Raw genomic sequence first — 22723 nt, 5'->3', positions numbered from 1 at the left:
CAGAGACCTGATTTTTCATTTAAAAGGTGAGGCGTTTCCGCTGGGGAAACTCAGCCCTGGAACAAACTCTTTATACTGAAATATGCCTCCTGAGACTGTCTATTTTTTTCTATACAGTTCAAGCAATGGCTTGCAGAAGTAGGGGAAGAAGAACCCAAGGGCTTCATGTTGTCCATTCAAGTCGGACAACAGCTGTTGACAGGGTCAGTTCTATGATCCCACTCCCAAATTGCTCCTTATGGGCACACAAATTTCAATGAGGGTTCAGGATCTGCCTACACAGATAGGTATTTTGTAATCGTATCTTTATTTTTAGTTAGCTAGAACTACACGTATACCTTTACCACTATATCAAAACACAAAGGATGCCATAGAATTGTCTGTATTTTTTTTTCAGTTTAGTCTGCTTTTTGTTCTCTGCAAATTTGCCATTAAAATTTTCAGTGAGAGCATGAACAAAATCGAGGAGGGTATTTGTATACTGTATTTAAACTTGTAGAAAGAGTGTTGCTTTGCTTTGTTCTGTGTGTGCAACCTGTAAATCTCAAAAATCAAATACAATTCCCTTCATCTCACTGCCTTTTAGTTACTGCTGTGAATATCTTAAGCCTATTCCAGGAGTACAAGGGAGTAACATCTCTCATTAAATATATATATATGAAATACAGCTTCAAGAAAGCAATTTTCCATTAATATCATCCATGAAAACAGGATCAAACTTGATATTAAAGGGGGAGTTCATATTTCGAAAAATATTCAGCTACTCTGCCAGAAACCAGGCCTTACTGAAGAACTCCAGATTAGCTGATGCAGTTCATTATATCATTAATATAGAGAATTTCCCTTGCCATGCATAGAAATATTCTCTGATGGTGTACCACTTGGAGATCTGCTGAGAATTTACCTAAACCATTCAGTTTGGTTGAAGTCCAGAGGGGTGAGGTTGTTGTGGTTCTTGTTATTTTAATATTTTAGAGTGTTAAGTGCATTTTCCTCCCTCTACTCTCCCTCCGGGGAAACTGCTAAAATGTTGAAATAATTCATTCTTCCATTATTTGAAGCATATTGCCCAATTAATTTCTTTTCCTGTAAAGAGCTGCTTGTAGCAATACCATAAGTCCCTCCCAGTGCTCCCAAGGAAGTAAGAAGCAATGGGGAGCGTGAATGCAGAACGAGGTCCTGAATCTGAAGTATTGTTTGACAGAGGAAATCTATGCCGAGAAAATGGTAGAACAGGAATAACTTGTGTTGTCTCCACATGGTGCTCCCAACTGGGTTTCCCTCCCCCTGTTCTCTATTTAAATATACGAACACGAGACATTAAAGAACAACTCTTGTGAGAATTTTGCAAGGAAGACGGTGTTTTGAGACTAGGCCTAACAGGGTGGAAATTCCTGAGGACACAGGGGAACCTTGTCCCTGGGTGATAACATTCACACTAGTTCATGGTGACAATTCATACAAAGACTGGAGAATCACCTTTTACCTTTCATCACATGAAGTCATTCCAGCTCTTGATCCCCTTTCTGCTGTTCCCTCCATCTTTCAGAATGAATGGATGCATTTTTTTTCCTGGATATTTATTTTCCACTCTGCTTTTTTTTTGTTTTTTTTTGTTTGTTTGTTTGTTTTTCATTTTTCCAAGGAATAGGAAAAAAAGGCCTTCCCACCTGAAGTGTTAGAAAAGAAGAAAGACAATTTGTTTTTTCCAAAGCATGCCTAGGCGCAGCACAGAGCATGGGGCTGGCCAGAACTAGGTATAGGTCCTGCAGAGCCATCCCTGAGCCAGCTGGGTCCAAACCCAAACCACAGACATTGCACACATAGCGGCTGCCCCACAAGCACTTAGTGATAATTATTACCGTGTGGCTCTTCGGATTTCCTCAAGCACTGCCGAGCTGGTGAGGGCGGCAGCCGGCCAGGGCATAACAGCAGATGTTTCTGCCTTCTCACGGATGTCAGCTCTGCCTGACGGAAAATGCCATCTGAGAAGAATGAAAACCAAAGAGCAGCCAGACAGGGATTTGCAGGAAGGTAGTGGGACCACCCTGCAGTGACCACTATCTGTTGCAGAGACCGTCCAGCAGCCACCTCTTTCCTGGCAAGTCCCTGCCACAGCATACCATAAAAACATTATCTCAGCATAGCTTCTTGCGTGTAACCTAGGAAAGGTCAAAAGAGCCCAGAAGCTGCATGAGAAACAAGAAAAGCCCAAGAAAATGGGAGAAAAGAAGTGGAGGAGGGTGGGAAACGGATGTACCTCCTTAGAGGACAGAGGGAAAAGGTATACTTAAGAGAAGACAGTCCAGAAACAATCTATAAACCATAAAACAAGTTATTTGTAACAACTATGTTTTGGGGCATTAGACATGATTTTGAACTTTTAGGGTTAGCAAAAGTTCTGGCCAGAGCATTTTTGATGAACTATCCCACCAGGAAAAATGCTGATTCATGGAAGTTGAAGCATTTTTTAAATACTTGGAAGGACAAATTCTTGAGGTCCAGGGCACTCTAGTTATTTCTGACAGTGCAGCAAGAAAGACCTAAATTGAAAACATAATACGTGAAGGTTTTGTTTTCATTCCACTGTAAAATGAAAACAAATAGTAAAACCTCAGAAGTTGCCGCAAAGTTGAATTATCAGCCCCCTGGCCAGTACTAGTCGGTTACTGTTATTATCCATTTTACAGTTATTGTATCACAACCATTATTATCCAAAGGCAGATTTCCACCCACTTCCTCTAAATGAAATGTTTGTGCAACAGAGACAAAAATTTCCAAGGAAAATGCCTGACATAGTGTGAGCTCAGGTGTGGTTTTATCCTCTCTCAATATAAAGAGATGCGATGGCTGCAGGGAGAGGCTGGCAATCCTTGCAAGCCTTGGCAAACATAACGACAGCACAAGGCAAGTGCTCTGGAAAAGAGAAAACAGAACTGTTTTTCTCTCACAGTGTCTTTAATCTTTCTAGTATATGCTCCCTAAAGATTTTTTTTCTCTTCTCCTTCGATGAATTTTGTCATCACATTACTGTCTAATAAATCTACATTCTAATTAATAAGACCACATAGGTTTGATTTCCAGAAGAAGCAAGTTAGTCTAAGTGCTTTCAAAGGTTTTCAAAGCACATCTTCCTTCATATCTTGCTACTGTGAGTGGAACCCAGAGCTTGTGACACTGGGTCGAGGACATCAGCGGTGACGCCCAGTGAATGTGGGGGGAAATGTCTGTACCCACGTTCTAGCGACACTGCTTATAGATTATGCAGGAAATACAGGACCTGATTTGGAGCTTATGCCTGAATAAACTAGGAAGAACACCACCATAGTCAGGGAAATTGGGTTGAGTACAATTAGTCCGAGCTTGAAATACAACCTATATTCCAACTTCCGAGTTCTCTTACTGTAGGGCTACTTTCTGGATCTCCCCATATAACTGCATTTCTATTACCTCTCATGTTAACAAACAAAGCAACCACTATTCAATAGAAAGGATTCACTCCATCAACCAGAAGCTAAAGTGCTCTGTCCTTCCCAGGAGCTTCTCAGCGGAGGGCTCAAAATCCTGTTTCTTACAATGAATTACATCTGACCTAAAGAAGTTCATTTTGGGTGTCTGAAGACCACTAAATTTCAGCTATCGTACCCTTTTAACATCCTCCAGCTGTGAGCTGCCAGGCAAGAGTAGAAACAGAGCCATCAGAGGTAATGAGAAGGCACTACCGACAGTGCCTAATGGATCTGCTTCTTGAGGAGAGCTGGGAGCATATCCTGGAAGAGCCTGGTTTCATTTCCCAGTGGGTGTGGAGGGTGTAGGTACCTAAAATTAGATAGGCTCTGCTCGTTGTAAATATTTATGCCTGTTGCCGTAATACACAGCTTTTTGTCTGATGATCTTCAGTATGACGAAACTGTAGTAAACACATTTTGATATTGAATACAGAGGAAATAATAGATTCTTAAGCAATCGTTTTCAAAGTTAGCTATGCTCACACAAACTGCTGGATTCATCTGGCTTGGGCAGACTCACAGAGCTGGGTCAAAGCAAATCTAAGCCAGGAAACCCTTGAAGTGAACAAATGTGTCGCATGTAATAGAAGGCCAATAAGCAGATCGATAAAATAAGTGAAAAAAGCAGATAATTTCCTTAATGCATTTCTGTGCAAACTGCTAAGCTCAAGGAAATCAGAATGAAGGGATTTCTGACACACAACAGATAATTTTTCAGGAACAAGTATAAATTTTCACCTTATTTATTTTCAGGAGACGGAAGGAAATGCTCATGTATTAACAATGGTGAAAAATTATTTTTGTCAAAGACTTACCAGATTACAAAGAAGCCATATTTGTTTTGTTTTTTTTCCTGACTTACTTTCTTTGATATATTAATTTACAGAAACAGTTAGAGAAGTGTCTGTAGTTTCTGCTTTAGGGAATTTTCTTCCAAATCATTTGCACAGATGCATGTTGCTGAACAAAGACAAGTCCTAAAGGCATTCACCATCTCAGGGATGCAACCTCTGTTAGTTATAGGAGGTTGTAAATGAGATTTATTGCCCTCCACCTTTTTTAATAGTATGTACAGATGAGAAAGAGGCTGGCCAGCAGAGGAACATATATGGCATCTTGGCACAGGGCAGAGGCTTGGCAGCTCCATGCCTCTACAAGGGACAGGGGGCAAAGAGCAACCACAAGAGGCAGGGCAGCTGCTGATGAAAAACAGCCCAGAGGAGAGGAAGCAGGAGATAAAAGGGGTAGAATGGGATGGAAAAGCAAAAACATTCTGCCCTTGCTTTTGTCCTGGCACTCCAATTTTGGAAAATCTCCCCTGTACCTCCTCAGACAAAGGCAACTCCACCATAAATCCCGGTAAGGGCCAGAGTTCACCAGCAACAATAGGCGAGAACACTAACAGGAACCAGAGAGTCAGGGCAGATCAGGCAAAATAAACACTGACTTGAATATACATGCAAAGCCCAGAACAAAGCTGGGCCTTGGCTTTCGCTCTGTACAATTGAGCTGTTTCAGAAAAATGTGGCTGGCTGGAAGACCTTCCCCCCTTGACCGGGCACCTTGGGCTGTGACCAGACGTAGGAGGATGGAAAATTTCCTCTTTCTCACCTTCAAAACTGAGGTTGAAGATTTTGAAGGCAGCTGGAGAGCCCGTTCAAATTCAATTGACGAGTTTTGAAAAATACATTGGGTTCCTTGGAAAATCCCCTGCCCTCATTTTCATTCCAAAGAGGTTCAAATCCACTCATTCAGCTTCCTGCATGCTGAAGGTTCCCAATTTCCCCGTTGCTAATGGTCTTGTCGCAGCATGGCAGAGAGCCCATTCCTCAGCGCCCACCCCATTAGTTTATAAAATGGCTAATTTAGATGCTCATTAAATTTGGCTATGGAAAGACAAGTGCTAAACAAGAGTCTCGGTGTCAGAGACTCTTAGAAACTGTAGGAGAGGATGTCAGACATACCGCAATTTTTGCAATCACCCATTTGTTTGGAGGGAAGACCACAAATTCCCCTAGGTCAGCAAAAGTATATTGCAACTGGGTGATGCTCACTGACACTGGGAGTGCAAGGGATACACTCCAGATGTCTCTTCAACATCTGCTGGGACTTATAGCCATCCATTGACAGATGGGAAACCTCAGTTCTGAAAAAAGATCCATGGGCTGAGTTTACAGTAAGGTAGCCAAGACCAGAATTTCTCTCTATTTGTTTGTCATCTTGCTATTTCTAGAAATACCTCCCTCTGCCCTCTTGGAACAGCAGAGTGTATATTTCCCAGACACGTAGCTGGCTTTAAAAGAAAACAGATCTTAAAGTAGGAAGACGCAAGCCTATGGAGATCAATACATCCAAAGGAACAGGGGTGGAAATAAACTCCAGAGAAAAATGTTTATATGAAGGAAAGCAAATTTGCTAGAACAAACTCACTGTTGCTGCAGTTTGCCATCATCCACATACCCTCAGGTAAGGAAATAGGTTCTTGGAGGTGAGCAAACCCAGAGGACAAGGCAGACATGGCCACACAGGTTGGCAGGCTGTTCAGAAAGATACAGCCCTGAGAGTACTCTCTCAAAGCTATTGTTTCACCTTGTTAAAGAATTACACAGGGAATTGTAAGCTTATGATGATGAAATGATGAATGGGATCAAAATAACTTGCCGCCAGTGTTTTCCTGTGATTACAAGAGGACATACATTTTTTCTGTCAGTTTTGTCACCTTGGTTTGACCAGAGGATCTCATCAGTGGATCCCCATCTGTTTTCCAGAATCAGTTCCCAAATTCGAAGTCCAAAGATCCTGCTGGTACAAAGGAATGTTGCTGTTCAGAAGGGGCAGAGATTTTGAGAAACTCCTTTGTTCTGAAATCCTCTGAAAGCCAATCCAAACCAGTCCTCTCTGGTGTGGTATAAACCAGATTTAATTGTCATATCTTAGCCATTTGCTAACTGCTTTCCCAACTGAGATGGCACCAGCTGGCCACTATTACTTCACACTCTGGAGGGTTCAAATGTTCACTGGTGCTATGATTCTGTGAGCTCTCATCACCAAGAGCAAGAGACTTTTCTGGGCTGTTTGGTCAAAACTCAAACTGACGTCGAGAAAGTCACACAGCTGCAGGGCAGGAATCAAGGCCAAATCGTCGGTGTCATGGACCAAAGCTTACCCCACAAGCTGCCTCACTTGCCATATCACATGCACACAGCTTGCTCCTGCCTTTGCTTTTCACCTGAAGGAGTTCAAGTTCAAGCCCTGGTTCCTTTGCCAAAACGTTTCACAGTTGGCCATAGACAACATGATCATTCCTCTCGGAATCTGTTCACACACAGGGAATGAAATCTGGTCTGCTGAAGGCAATGTGCCTGTTGTCATTCTGGAGAACATCGTCACAATGAGAATTTCATACCCTGCTCCAAAGCCTTCCCAGCTGACTCTGTGCTCACATGAGTGATCTCAGAGACCACTGAAGTCTGTCCTTAGGGAAACAGCACAAGCACAGGATGAAGGACCACAGACCATGGCATGCATATGTGCGTTCTGCCACTAACACCCACTCTCTGCACCTACCTGCGAGGCTTCATTCAGCCCCCATGCAGGTGCAAGCATATGTTTGCCTCCATATACATCAGGAAGCCTGACCCCTAGGGTCTTCCCATAAGTATGTTAATAGTCATCTTGGCTTAAACACTAATTAAAGATAAGCACGCACTTACATGTTTTGCTGAAACAACCCCAGAATGAGCAAAGTCTGAATTACGCAATATGAAAATAATACTCTCTATTTATTAAGCATGTCTTGACAGTACATAAAATTCTGGAGCTTTCTTCTTGGCCAAATATTTCTCCCACTTCATACCATAGGTATGCTCCAATTATGCTGGGAGCAGAATGGCAATATTATGACTCACTTCATATTGTAGGCTGGAAGTACCATATTTTGTTCCAGAAAGAATAGATTGTAGGCATACGATTTAAAAAGCAGCTTTTTGTAAACTACACTCCAGCCTTTTGTGTGGCACTAATGCGGTCCTTCTCCAGCTAAAGCCCTGGCTGTGCTTATTTTTAAATTTATAATTGTGCTGGGAATATAGCATGTCCAAATTAACTTAGAGCAGTGAGGGAGGGAGTTAAATGATTTTTGTGTGTTTCCTCCCAGAACAACTCTCCTGGCAGTAACTGCTGCCACACACTTTTGCCATCAATTCAGTGTTGTGTCTGTGCTGAAGCACTCAGACACAGCTGAAATTGATGCTCTTCTTGTGTCTCATCAGGGCCCATTAAAGCCATCCAAAGCTTTTTGTTTGTCAGCCTACAGAGAGTGGAAATGATCATCCTCCCACCTTGGTTCTGCATGAATTACACAGGGCCTGCCCACCAAGACTGCTGTGGGCTGAAGGTTTAGATGTAACTGTCTTCCAGTGGTGGGGTGGAAGTGAAAATCAAATTAATTTCTGGTATTTAACAGATGATGCAAAATCTCTATGCTATTTGGTATCAGCAAGTTTCATTTTTAACTATCCATCACTGTACCCTCTGTGTAGGCTCAGACACCAGCTAGTGCCTCTGGTCCCACCAGACCTAAACCTAAACTGGAAACTTCAGGAGGGCACCTGGCAATTCCCAAAAATATCCACAGGGTTAGAAACAAACCCTGGGAGGCAATACCTTGACTCACAGCCTCTTTCACTAGGACTGAAAAATTTTTATACCATGTCTCAGAAATCAAAGTTGCGGGGACCGTTGCTGATGTTTCATGTAGAAGTGTCCTATGTACTGACCATGTTTCGCACTTGTGACTTGCTGAGAGTACGCAGCAGGACTTAGCAAGCTACACCAGCCAGCTTTGCTCTCTAGGGTTTGCTTTTAGGTACAGCATCAGTATACTCCTCTGAAGTATACAGTGCTGTCAGCCTCCAGCCTGCCTGCTCTTGGCTTCTATCCTGAAATCCTTCCACCCTTGTCAACCAACCCAGCCCCTCGCAAGCCCCGGGCTTTACTGGGATCAGCTGCACCTGACGCTGTTGGCTCAGGGATGCATTCCTCCAGGGAGCTTCGAATCCCCCGAAGGACCTGCTCCAAGCAGATTTTTTTCCCCTTAGGGAACCAACAGTACAGGATACAGCAGACTTCTTCCCTAGGATATATGTGCAGATGAAGCCTTAAAATCTTTGCTTATGTAGAAACAGTTTTGTGACAGAGACATTTTGCTTTCGGTGGCAGTATCCTCCAGAAATAGCACTCCCCGTCTGACTCTGTGACCTGCATACCCTGGGGCAAGCACCACGCTCACATGGGTGCAAACCAGGGCTGTGCACAGCCCCTGCCTGAGCACAGGAAAGGATGCTACAGGATTAAAATGACTGGGCAATGCACTGGAAATGCATGTCCTGTACAACCAGGTTGTATTTAGATCACTCTGTTTTGATTCAGCCTGGTACGGCCTTCTGAAGGATGCTCTGGAAATGGGAAATGTCCCAGAAAGTCACAAAAATAATAGAATATTTAGAAAATAAGGTCTGTGGGGAAAAGCTTCAAGTAGCGCAAGTATTGAGGCTGGGGATTGTGGAAAAAAAAATGATAGAGAGCAGCAGGGTAACAAGTCCAGAGGGACCAGTGAGGAAAATAGGAAGCTCAGGGCAGAAGGAGGGAACATTTTTTTTCAAGTGCCATACATACAGAATAGCCTAAATGGCCTGCAACTGCCCAAAATGCACAATATTTTTTTGTTGGTGGTGGTGGTAAAATGCATGCCGTAACCTGTGGGCCAGTTATAGAACAGAGGTAACTGCCCTGTGAAACTCACGTGGCACAGGCATCACAGAGGCACTGCTCACAGCAAGACTGGGCAGGGAATGAACGCTCATTCGCATGACCCAACAGCACTTCTTTACCTCCAGAATTCACCCTATCTGGTTTTATTCTGTTTATCTGGACAAATAAAAATCTGCAATAATATCACCGAAAAATAAAAAATAAAAAAATTATACCCTCAATGTACTGTGATGGTTGGAGAGTGTGCAGGCACAGCAAAACACCCTTCACAGCATCCCTCTGGCCTGAATTCAGTGAAAAGAGCAAGCAGAAGGGCATGCCTTTGATATCCCATTTGCTGTTGTTATAGTCTCTGGTTTTAAGATTTAAACCTTCTAATAGTGTAATAATGAGCTTTCCATTTCTTTGCTGACGTGGCTGGTGCCTGCAGGCTATTGAGTTTAAAAGCCAAAACACACAGACATAGAAAATTTGCTTCAGGGTTGAAAAAATATATATCCTATTGGAAGGGTGGGATTTAATTAGCCTTTGTTCTCCCAAATCTCATATAAACAAGCACTCTCATATATCTCCCAGTACAAGGCAAGCAAAATCAAGAGTGCCTGTTCTAACTGGAATCTTACAAGTCCCTGGTGGGTGGTAGGAACATATGTGCAAGCTACAAGGTTCGAAATTTAGGACTTTGCTTCACAAAACGTCCACGTGGATGAGATGAGAGATTGCCACTTACTGAAAGAAATGCTGTGTACTGGGCCAGATCTTGACAGTCGTTTGGGCTAGCATTTTCCTGTCCCGGGACTGCAGTTGTGATCATGGTCAGTAAGTGCAGCAGATCTGGTGTAGGATTGTTTTTGTCTTCATTTGTATTATTTGCTAGTGAGTTGTTCCCAACAAATAGGCAGTGATGACCTGTAGTAATTGATGAAAAACAAACAAAAAGCAAAACAAAACAAACAACAGCAACAAACAAGTAATTTCCAAATTGTGTAGTGGATAATACTTTATGATCCATGAAATAGCTGTAATACAAAAGAAAAAGAGAGGATTTTTTTATAATGGCCGTAATTATCCAGATCACTACATTGTAAGCATATAATTATACATTGAAACACATATTCTGCCTTTGTGAAATTTCTGGTGTCATTTCCCAGCCATTGAAAGCACCCATTAAATAAAGCTAGGCAATAGTCCACACTGCCTGCTGTACTGCCTGTCTCCTCCCCCTCTGCCTTTGTGTTTTCTTCCCTGCTTCTCTTCCTCCTCCCAATCAATTTTAAAACTATAAAACATCACTGTCTGCCTCAAACTGTGGAAACTGGGAGCAACTCCACCAAAGTCAGACCTGGAGGAGGTGGATCTCTTTGAACTGAGAGCAGCAGAGGTGTCAAAGCTAGCTTGTGACAACCATCTTTGTGACTAAGGCCAATAATGGCAACAAGAATGGGGAAATGCTGTTAACAAAGCTGGTTATGGTTTAGGAGGAAATGTAACAGGCACTCATATCTTCACAAGATGTTACATGTGTAAAATATTTAGACACTGAATTACCTGTCAGCACACCTAGTGATACAAATGCCACTTTCTGGGCTCTCTGCCTTTTTCCTGTTTCCACTGGCTTTCTTTACACTGGCAGGTAAAGATGCAGTCAGGAGACTTCCTGGGACCCTGTTTATACCCTACCCCTTCTCGTGGACTTGCCTAAAGTTATCTTCCAGCCTCACATCATTCTCTTTAGACTCTCATTGTGTGAGCTGAGGGCTTTCTCACTGCAGCTCCAAAGGCATCTGCATTTTTTAAAGGTTGTTTTCAAAGGAACAAGGAAAAAGGATCATAATTAAATCTAAAGAGACAGGAAGGAGAGAAAGAGAAAGACAAGTAAACTATGAATCCTTTACAAAGCCCTGTTGGACCATCTTCCATCCCATCTTGTAATATTATCTGCAGATCTTCTCTTCTGTGAAAAATAATTTTTATCTAAATACATAGGGCCAGATGGATATGGTAGCTCAATGCCACTTGAGTCACAGGATCGTTCAAAAAATATTATTAAAGCAGGCCCTTCCCAAGTTATCCAAGGATTGGTTTCTGATTCGGGTGTTTGTTTTAAATGATGTTATGCTTTTCTTGATAATAGAGAATCAAAAGCACAACCAAGTTTCCAGAGCAGCACTGACCATTTATCCAAAATAATGGAAAATTTTCAAAAAATGACAAGAAAGCATAGGGAAGTCCATCACAATGCTTTTGCTATCATAGCTCGCTCTGTTTTCCCGGGGACGGCTGATCAAGGGCTGTTCCACTGGAGGTGGAATTTCAATGAAGGACTTAACATTTTAATAAGCAGGGACTGTACGAAAAACCTTGTGGAAGCAAGGCAGCCACATTGACCATAGTTATGAATTTGCATTCAGGCTGTGCAGGAGAAGTACAATGCAGTCTTTTTGTATTAAAGATGGAAAGCTGGGTACAACAGAGCCATTTTCCTCAGTATGTTTTATACAGTGGAGGCTTTGGCTGTTTTTCACGTTCTGCAAAGTTCGGTCTTGCTGCTCTCAGCAGATGGAGTCCCTGTTGCATCCCAGATGCAGGACATGCACATCTGCGTGCAGCCTACAGACCAGAATCCCCTTTTCTGAAGTGAAAATGAGTCTTCACTTTCTCCAGCACTTAGTACTTGTGAAGGGTTATTCCTGCAGCATTTTATTTCCTTTCCCCTACTTTCCTCAGCCATATATAAGCTGAGCGACATCTCTTGCACCGGGGCTGATGCCAAGACAGCGCACAAACAAGCCAACGGGATTAGCAGCAACCTTCTTTGTTCATCCTTACGTGCAGCTCGTGAGCTCGCCTTCAGAGCAAGGGCAAACTCAGCCCTGGTGATCTGAGAGCTCAAAACAACGCCCTGCACTTGGCTGTCACTCGGTGTTGGGTCACACTAGCCATACGCTGCCGGAGAGGTGTTTTCCAGATAGCCACAGAAGGGGTGTCAGCTAATAGCAGGCTGGTACCTAACGAGTGTAAAGCTGCTGTAATTTATTAACAGAACTCCCAACAAGCACTATCTGCTTGTTTGGCTGACCTCAAAGGCTGGTTGAGCCTCTGACAAAGCTTATCGCTCCTTTTCGTATTCAAAGTGGCAGCTCTCCAACCTTCTGTGCAAAGTGTCATTGCTACCCTAAGGATCTCTGAAAGCAGAGCACAAGGGAGTACAGAGGGGACAGACACACAAATACACTAATTTCCCGTGTAAGGGTAAAAGGTAGCCCTCCTTACCGGGCTATTATTACCCTTCTGGTTGCATACGTTGTGAATTACAGGCAGTGTCAAGTTCAGACTAGAAGGAGTCTTAACAGCCCCTTCCTGCTTCCAGTCCAGCAACGGGACTTTTCCATTGACTCAGTGGGATTCAGCCCAAGAGAGACATAAGAAATGCTGCAAAAGCAATGAACAGAAAGCATAACCTGAGTGATAGGCAGGCAGCTCTGGGTGTGTATGCAGAAGTCACTACATTGGAAGAGCAGGCAGGACAACAATAGATTTGGTAGCAAGTTGTTGGAATTCCTTTACATTTTTAAGCTTACACAGCAAGAAAAAGAAAAAAAAAAGAAAGAAAAAGACAATCTATTTAAATTCTGAATGCGCTTAACAGATTGCCCCACTGTTTGCTGACATTTAGGATTTTCAAGTCTCATGTTGAAGCATGACCTCGGAAAGCCTGGAAGGGAAGGGGTCTTTCAGGAACAGACGTCTCTTGAGAGCACAGCTCCTACATGTGGCACTGGTGGAAGAACAAACAGTCTCTCCGGCAGGACAAACTTTTGCAGCATTTTCTAGCAGCACTGTATTTAAGACAGCAGGAGTCTGTTCTCACTGAAAAATCTTGAAGTTACTGTCGCAAACCTTATAGGAACTGCGTTCACTAAGTTCTTTTTACTGCCAAGAAAAAAAATTGGGTGCACACATACCACAGGTCCCAGTGTTTGAAATTAAGTGTTCAACTGGTATTTTAATGTCTGTGTTGCTATTAAAAAGACTTTAGTGAAATTCAAGATTCAGTTAAAAAAACATATTTTTAGATAACTTATTCAATTTTGGATTCTCCAAGATTTGCTGCATATGCAACACAGTGAGACCTATGCAAATCCCACAGATTTCTACGTGTTTTCATGCTTATCCTTGATCTGTTTGGTGTCTGGCTGGTTGAAGACGGGGTTTTACATGAACAGTTGGGGGCAAAATTTGGGCTCAAACGATTGGTTACAAGATAGAATATAGTGTGAATGGTTGGGAAAAATAAAAATAAAACAATAATTTTTAAATAATAAAGCAACAACAGAGTTTCGAAAGAGCCTAAGTCACTTAACGAATTACAGTTCCCGCTGAGAATTGATGGACATATAGACTAAAATCATTTAGCTGCCTTTCAAAACCCCACACTAAGACCCTGTCCAGCAAAAAACTCGGGGCAAATAGCTGACTTACAACCCTGTGTGCGCTCTCCCTGCCCTCAGAGAGGCTCTGCAGGAACAAAAGCATCTGCCCACACACATCCACCCACAAGATTAAGGCCGAAGTGCTTATCAGTGGAACCTTACCAGAAATTTTTTTAGATCTGTTTGCATTAATGTCAACACTGGCTTCTAAGCATTTCCATGATTTGACAGAAAGTGGCGTTTGAAGGGACAGAAGATCTTTTTGCAGGCCACACAGCCAGGCATGCATCTACAAAGGCTGCACCGTAACCACGTGAGAGCAGAGACGCACACACTGCATCCATTTTTGACAAATGCTCTCTCTTCTTAGTCTTGTGCAAGGGAAGAGCATGCCTGTCAGATACATTTCGTCGTCTTTTAGCTCTCCTGTCAGCACAAGTGTCAGATGTTTGCAAGTCCCCGTGTGTAACTAACCTTCCCTGAAGGTTATGCTTGCAGAAGCAGTTTGCGGATGAACTCGGTTCAGACAGCAGCGGCAGCCTGTGTCACGGGAGGAGGATGTCGTACATCTTCCATCCAGGACCAAAGGATGCTCTTGCTGCCTTCTGTGGCCTAGATCAAAGAAATTGTGCTAGCAGCAACACTCAACACAACCGCTTTAAACCAGGCTTTACTATTTTTTTTTCCTATAATTTTGATGCAATATTTCCTTTGTCTATCTAAAATGTCTATCGATATTTCCTTTGTCTTTTCTCTAAAGAGAAAAGTAGCCAGTTTCACCTTTCAAATACAACATCTTCTGCAGACTTTCATTTAAAAGGAAATTTCTTTAGAAATCATCTTTCCATTAAAAGCACCTGTCATACAAATCCGGCATCAAATGCAGGGAAAGATTTTTTTCAGCCTTCATCAGCAAAGCAAGTTTTGGCACTCCGGGCACCTCCTCGGTGGGAGGGATGTCAGAAGGCACATTGCCAGGGGTGGGAAGCGTGAGACCGAGCTGTAAGCACATCTCCCGCCTCCCTGTTGCCCTCTCCCTGTTGCACACGAGGAAGCCCGGCAATTATTCAGCGCGCTTTGACCGTGAGCTGCATGACAAACAGCAAATCTGACTCATTGTTGATGTGCCTCTGCTACGGAGCACGTCTAATGAGCTCAAATTTTATGGGGATTTCCTAAACTCTGTAATATGAGTCCCACAGATCCCCCGGGCTGGAAGTCAGCCTGCTGTTCCCTAAATGTCAGCGTGCAGCATGCAGACAGGTGCGGCACGGTGGACTTGGGCATGGCTGGTGCTTGCAGAGCACACAGCAGGACGGAGCACAGAGGGATGCACTGTGTGAGCAGTGCCCGTTTCTTGCCCCAGCCCCGTGGCCGGGCTGACTCAGATGAGGATGGGGAGCAGCGCAGATCAGGGCGGAATGAACCGCACAAGCAAGATTAATGCTGATGACAAGCCCGTGGGGAATTTGACAGGGGGAAATGAGACAGCAGCAACTGAAGAGAAACCTTCAGGTTTTTCAGATTTATCAGGGTTTTTCCTGGTAATGTTTTGAACTGGGAATAAACCCAGTGGAAGTGTCCCCTCCCCTCCTCTGTATCCACATCATGAGAACAGTCCCTATAAGCAAGGACCCCGGAGCAGTGGTGGGATCGAGGTCAGCCTCTTTCACTTGCTAGGAGAAAGATGACCTTTCAGTCACGATGCAGCAAAATTCCTGGAAGAAAAAATGCCACCGACTCAGAGAAACAATCGGCCTCTGGCCCTGGGCTGCCTCTCGCACAGACACATCACAGCTCCTCTCCGAGCAGCTGCTTTGGGTTCCCTGCAAGCACCAGCTACAGTCAGAGGCCAGCAGCACGGTTCAGCTATTAAATGATGCTTTTAAATCTCCATTGACCTGCAGAGCCGTGGATCTTCTAATAACTAGATTAGAAACACCTTATCTTTTTACATTAGTCAAGGGGAAAGACACCGCAGTAGAAGTTTACCAAAAATTGTGCGTGTGGAAACCAGCACCAGAGTACCTTACCAGCCTGTCCAGACACAGAGAGCAGCAGCGGGCTCCTGCTCTCCAGGATGACCTGTGGCAGGATTTTGGGGACAGCAGGAGGTGTACCAATGTCTCCATATCTATGGCGAGGTGTCATTCCATCCTTCTTAGAGATACAGGCAGCACTGCCTTGCAGACGTCTCACTGCGTGAGGACTAGAGACAGGATTAAAAACAAATAGCAAAGACAGAAGTGTGGCAAGTTAAGAGGGAAACGATTCAAGAATATGTGCCAAGCATCAGTGTTAGCCATATGAGCCTCAGCAGCGAAGCGTGCCAGTTTGCATCAGACCAGACTCATCCCTGCCCGGGCAGTTAAATTGCCAAAAATAGCTGTGTGCATCACAGCTAGCGAGACAGCTCTGTCCATGCCACTCCATGCCAGGCTGCTGTGTCACATACCTCTGCTACGTACCCGCTGCCTCCATTCGGTTTGGACTGAGGGATTTCCATCACTGCTTATGATCCGTGCTCCACTTGATAGTTTTAAAACAAAGCCACACGGAGCAGCTATGCCAGTTGGCAGGGGGAAATTCTGCCATGCGAGAAGGCTGCAATCCTACCTGTGTCCTGAGCTCTCCATCCCCCTCCAAATCCCAGTTCTGACTGACAATGGATCCTGAATCCTTACATATTGTGAAAGTCACTTAAACAATGAGCTTACGCAGCCACCTCTAGCTCCAACCTATTTAAGTCAACTCCAAGGATGAAACAACCCAGGAAGCCACTCCCAGACTTGTGTCTCTGAATGCTCAATCTCCAAGAGGACCAGGAAGCACTTAGACTTGCTATTTTTACATTACACTGAAAGAGCTGCCCATTTGTTCTAGCATCCCTGCAAGAACCTTAGCAAAATGAAATTCAACACTCTCCCTCCAGTACAAAGGTACGTTTTTCAAGCCAGAGAAAGCCCTGCTCTCCATGAGTATTCTCAGAGTTATTTAATAATGTAGGTATAGCTTCCAGATATTGCAGCTTACTTTTGGCTATGATGACAAATGCTTTGAAAACAACAACAGACAAAGTGGCTGTATGCCAGAGGGGAAAGAAATGAACAGCAAATTTAGTTTGTACAGTGGGAGAGGACAGTAATTGCAGTGCATCTATTGCAGTAAAGATTTAGTACATGCAAGGCATCAAACTGCTAGAAACAGGAGCTGTAAGCATATGGGGGGAAAATAAAAAAAAAGGAGCTTAGGGCCGAAACCACAGTTGTTCAAACAAACTGGGTAATTGTGACCCCATTTCCATACACATGTCCAGGTGCAGATTGATCTCAGCCAGCATCTGTGGAAAATGTCACTTGGCCCAGGAGCAAGCAACACGAAAGCAAATGCTGCACACACACATAGAGCTTGTTGTTGGCAAGCTGTGCTAGGAAAGTGCCCTCTGTGGTCTGTGCTGCTTGGTGGCCCTCTGGACAGGGATATGTAAACTGTTTCTTGTCCCACAGCACGTAATGTTTGTCTCAGTGCTGGGTCAGCATGAGTACACCAGCACTTGTCTATGCTGCAGCCACCAGGACACTCCAGGCACCACTGCTGGTGCCGGAGGTCTGTAAACATTTCCCTGACCAGTACTTCCCCAGATTCTGTTTTAACCAAAATACTCAAGAACAGGGTGGGATTTTGCTTGATTTTGCATTGTTGGTGTTAGCGTTTAGGAAAACCTTTGTCTTCAGACTTACACAGTTTCCTCACCAGGCAATGGGGATGCGCAGAGCGGATAGGCTGTGATGCCGAGCCTGGAAGAGGTGCACTGGGCACTGTCACTGCACCATCACTGCCTTCCTGCTGCCCATCCCACGCAGTCGAGATTGCACAGCCCTGTCCTTGCAGCAGCTCCCAGCCTGGTTACGTAAAGCCTTCGGCCAAAGTGTAGGCACCATTTCATGCATGGGTTTTGTCCTTTTTTCTCTTTGATTGGAGATCTGGATAACCCTGGGATCTGTGAAAAAAACAGACAAAGTGCACTTGGTGAAAGCAGCTGAGTTTATTCTACCTTCTCTATTTTGTAGAGTGAAAGTCTACCTGGCTTACCCAGCCTCCCTGTGACAGACATCAGGTTGTAACAAGAACAGAAAAATATAGAATGAAAGAAAAAAGGTGTTTTGCTCAAAGCACTAAAAATACCAGCAATTAAAACGAAAAAATATGCTTTTTACATTTTCTCTCCACAATGTCTTCTGGTTCTAGGTCAAAGCTCTGCGGTCCACACTCACTTCCCCTTTCCTTCCACTTCGTTTTGCCGCAAGCCATAATGAGCACACAATGTGGTCACTAATTGCAGAGCAGAGTGCCCCGTTGCATCAGAGTGCCAGCAGACAGACAGACAGACAGACTTACACATCCCAGACAGACAGGGTGCTTCCTCCACCCCATGCAGGCAGCATCAGAGAGGGTTTAAAACCAGCATCAGGCCCCCCTTGCACTTCCCTCCTGATGCAGCTCAGTGGCTGTGTTCCTTGTATGCGTGGGGTTGCAAGCAGCCACAGGGATATTCTTTGTAATGCCAGTCTGTGACAGTAGCAAAAGCTTCAGAAATCAAGCACAGGGTTGGTATAGGAGAGCCCTGGCATTGCTGTAACCCATACAGCTGTGAACTCCTTCCCTTGCAGCACTCCTAAATCAATGCTCAGCTCCACAGCCACAGCACAAAATGGGTGAACCAACCCAAAAGCCTCGCGTCCTGCTTTTACCTGCCTTTTCTTACCTGCGTTTATCAGGGGAACATTCAGGGGCAGGTCACTGGCTGGGATAACTCAGTGCTCACCCTCTGGCATAGGGACACAACCCTGCCTGCTTTACTTAACCTGACAGCTTGATTCTTCGTGGATGTACTTGCGGAATGAATTTCTGGAAGTTCATCAGCCACGTTATTCTGACAGGGCAGGAACTGGGAGAAAAGGTTATCTGATGGTCCAGCTGAGAGGGTTGGGTGTGGGACGTTACAGCCCTGGATGGAGGCTCAGGAGATACCGGCTGTGCACCCACAGCAGCCCCGGGCTGCCCGCTGGGGCCCTGAGGAGCTGCATCACCCCTGGGCACCTTGCTTCCCTTCCTGCGAAACAGGAAATTTTCCTTCTCCACCTTCATTGTTAGCGTGTTTGCTCTGCAGAGCCAGACTGGTCTCTGCCCGTGTTTGCACAGGCCTGATACAATGGAGTCATGATCCAAGGTGTTGCCGTCATAAAAATAGAAACAGAGAACAATGTCTTCCTTAAAAACAAGGCTTTTAATGTATCTGATTGTGTAAAATACACAGCTTAAAATCTATTCACCATGCTAGCCAGCGACTCAAATCAAAGGCACAAATTGTATCAAGCTTGGTAATAATTTGCAGAAAGTAGCTATGGATTTTCTACCTGGATTAATTTCCCCTTTATTTGCAACACATTGCAACGTGATTTTTCTTCAAAGTCCCTTTTTTTTTTTTTTTTCTGAACTCAGATCTGATCCCCATTAGCGTTGCTTTCATGTAACTGAAGAAGTGTGTCGACATTTCCCAATACAGATTAAAGCCTCAGAAAACAAGGCAGAGGGTGGTGGGGTGGTGTGAACTGCTCAGCTCTCAGGAGAGCAGTGTGAAATAGAAAAAAACTGCCAGGCATTATGTTGAAAACTATCTTTCAGAATGCCTGTTTTAAGAGCTCTCTATTTCAGTCAATTATTAAGAAAATACAGTCTTAAATAATGGTAGATGGAAAATAAATAATATTTCTGCCAGATGAAAGAATAATTTGCAGAGAAGCCAATTTCATATTGGCTAATATTTTGATTTTTTTTTAATTGAGGTATATGCTACTATGCTGTATTTTGCTGACGAGGTTCTTTTTTTTGTTTAAGGGAACAAAGGAGATGTTATAAAAATAATCATTTCACCATAAATTTCTGCTCTTCTGGGACTAAAGTGACCATTGCTTTTTAAAAAAAAGTCTTTTAAGAGCAATTTAGATAAAAATATACATTGCTTGTTTCAAAATTCATTCAGTTATTTTTCCAACCAGGAGACATTATGATTGATGTTCCTCTCAGCTAGAAGTCATTCCTCTGAGCTCAGCAGAGCTGCCTCTGGTGTTCATGAGGTAGAAGAAAAGGTGAATGAAGCCTAATAATTTTTTTTCAAGAGTAAATACAGTCTAAGCGGAGTTACAGCCAACAGGGAGTGCAAGATATTCCTGGAAACTTAGTCGAATTGCAACGTATGACCTGATTCAAAAATAGCATTCAGGCGTGGAATGATTAACGGAAAGGTTAGGTGCATTAATTCTAACCAAAGAGTTAGGAGTTTAAAGAGCAGAAACCCATTACAAATTCCTCTCTCTTGAAAAAGCCACACATTTCAGAATTAATTTTCAGTGAAAAACAGGATGAGAGGTTAAAAATTATAAAACATGCTAAGAGCAAACCTGCAAATAAATAAGCAAGCAAGAGGATCTGCTGGAAAAGCTGAGCTCTTTCATTTCAAGACTTTTAAATCAAAGGGGTGCTCACACCAATTTGCATCAGCCTTATTTTTAATGGGTTTGCAACAACCTGCAAAATTTTGACTCAATATTTCTAGCTGAAAATTCCTGTCCAGCTCTATGCAGGAATTTAATTTTTATTTTTTTCTGTCCAAAGAACAAAATTCTCAGGCCCTTCAGAGTCCCTTCTCCACACCCAGGGCTGGGCTGCAGCCACTACGCAGCTGGGTCCTGCAAGACCCAGCCTGGGCTGAAAAGGCCACCAAATATCCCACAGACAGGCGGGGGTAGGAAGTACCCTTCTGAGGTCATGGGGGCTGGATCTCACTCTGTCCCACCTTCTGCTTCATGAGTGCAATCACACTCGAATAAAGGCTAAGGACCTCATAGGCTCAGGTTTGCACTCACCTTCTCTCATGTACGCACACACAAACATGCAGAGGGTTAAGACCAGGCATTTCATCCATCTGCATCTGTTGTTTTTCCAACATGACAATCAGTTCATTGTCCGCAGCGGCTGCCACACTGAGAAGAAAGTGGAAGACATCTCAGCAGGATGTAGAGCAAGCATTACCAATGTTTAAAACCTCCACGCTAGCCAAGGGAGGAGAAAAAGAAAAAAGAAAAAAAAAAAAGAAAAGAAAAAAACAAAACAAAACAAAAAAACCCTTCTAACTTCAGGTTTTCCTATCAGAAAGTTTAAATATTTCCGAGATTTCTGCTTGTGCTGTTTAACATTTCTGCTTCCTCAGTCATGTGTGTTTAGAGCTTCTGGACAAATGTTTGGCTGATCTTAGCAAGCTGCAGGCAAACAGCAGCTGAAGTTTGGTACCTGAAGCTAAGCACAATTTTTGTTTCCCAACCTTGCTGCTGGGAATACAAAGCAGCAATTTTGTCATGGCCCTCCATAGTCCCAGAATTAGGTACTTGCTTTTCAAGCACCAGAGATGCTGTTTTTAATTATGCTGCCATAACCTGGATTGATGCCTGAGGCACCTCTTTGCTCGCTGAGCAGAACAGGTCTGACAGCGGGGGACTTGCTCAAACACACGTGGCAGTGCCTCAGGGACATCCACGTGGCTCTGTGCCCAAATTCAGCATCCAAACACACCTCAGCCCATCACAACCCACATCTTTGCATCAGGTACTGCAGCCAGCTCAAGGCAGATCTGCTCAGCTTGCTTGGCACCTGCATATAAGGAATAGGAAACCCAGGCTCTCTGCACAGACAGCAGCCAAGCTGGTGATTGCTTCCCAGTTTGTATTCCTGCACGTCAGTCATATTTCCCCTGATATCAGGCTGTTATGGGAAATACAGCTCCGTGCACTTCATTCCTTGGTTGTTCTACCACAATTACTAATGCTGATTAATTTGGGGTGGCCCTGAGAACCAGCTTGGCCAGCACACATCAAGATGCTCCTTAGCCATTCTTAACCAGGAACTCTTCAGCAGTCCTAGAAATGAAAGATCCCCAACTTGTCAGCCTCAGTCCTCAAAGAATGCAATCCACTGGTGTCACAGCTGCTGAGGATTAAAATGCCTTTGCTGAAGTCCCTCTTAGCAAGCACCTGGGATCTCTGTCAAGTTCAGAGCATAGTATCTTCTGCCAGTGTAAGTCAGAGTGAAATAGCTGCTCTATCACCTCGTGATGCAGCCTGCAGTGAGGACAACCTGTCGGCTGCAGAGCAGGGATTTTGTGCCGTTCCATCAGCGTTAGCTCAGCTCCTGCTGCCACCTAACAGGGACGACGGCAGATCACCACTGTTTTTAGGGAGACAGCAGTGCCTAACAGACGGTGCTGTTAGAGAGCTTTGCCTCTCCAGACTGTTTTTCACTGCCTCCCAGGCAAAAAAAAATAAATAAATCTGGCTCTGACCCTTGAGCAGTACAAGGAGAGAAGCAGTGGAGAGATGTCTTGATTCCACCAACCACACAGCCAGCCTCTGGAATTATTTTGTGAAACAACCTGTGAATTGCCTGTGCACATTTCAGTGAGATTTGTCTCATTTTGTCACTAATCTTCCATTTATTCCAATGCGATTTATCAAGTCTCACGTTCCCTTGATAATCAGATGCTTGTCATAACTTTGTAGATAGTCTTTTCCCCAGCACTCAATTGCAGTTAGAGGAATGACTTTTGCCTTACACGGACAGGAGAGAGGAACTCGGCAAACACTCAAACACTCCCTTTGTTCCCACCTTTTCTCTCTGGAGAAAAATTCACACTCCTTGCTCTACTTACCATGCTCTCAGCATCACTGTTAAGAGACTCCAAATACATTCTTCGCAGAATTAGGTTTCAATAAAGAGCTGATTTAAAGAGTCTTGACTGACTTCATCTGTGTTAAAATAAATGAAAATGCCATGGCATCTGGTCTTTTGCAAGACAGGTCAGCACAGACAGATAGAATACTAATAAGATTATTCCAATTATCAGTAACTCTTAATTATCTCAGAGCTCTACTACAATAGCCTCTGCTATTGACTTGA

General features: G+C 43.8%; 2 protein-coding genes across 2 annotated transcripts in view; one reads left to right on the top strand and one right to left on the bottom strand.

The window, feature by feature from the left end:
• Nucleotides 1–22723, top strand: part of RHOJ (ras homolog family member J) — a 55919-nt gene that overhangs the window by 11017 nt on the left and 22179 nt on the right. The window lies entirely within an intron of this gene.
• The window catches only part of LOC310900732 (inositol 1,4,5-trisphosphate receptor-interacting protein-like 1), a 90506-nt gene that overhangs the window by 55276 nt on the left and 12507 nt on the right, over nucleotides 1–22723 (bottom strand). Inside the window, exon 3 of the mRNA XM_083839139.1 lies at nucleotides 1487–22572. The gene's annotated coding sequence lies outside the window, so the exon portion shown is untranslated. The remainder of the gene's footprint in view (nucleotides 1–1486; nucleotides 22573–22723) is intronic.

Source organism: Anser anser (assembly GCF_964211835.1).
Source record: "Anser anser genome assembly, chromosome: 5".
Lineage (NCBI taxonomy): Eukaryota > Metazoa > Chordata > Aves > Anseriformes > Anatidae > Anser > Anser anser.
Note: the sequence above shows the minus strand (reverse complement) of the source record. Positions and strands in the feature narration are given on the sequence as shown.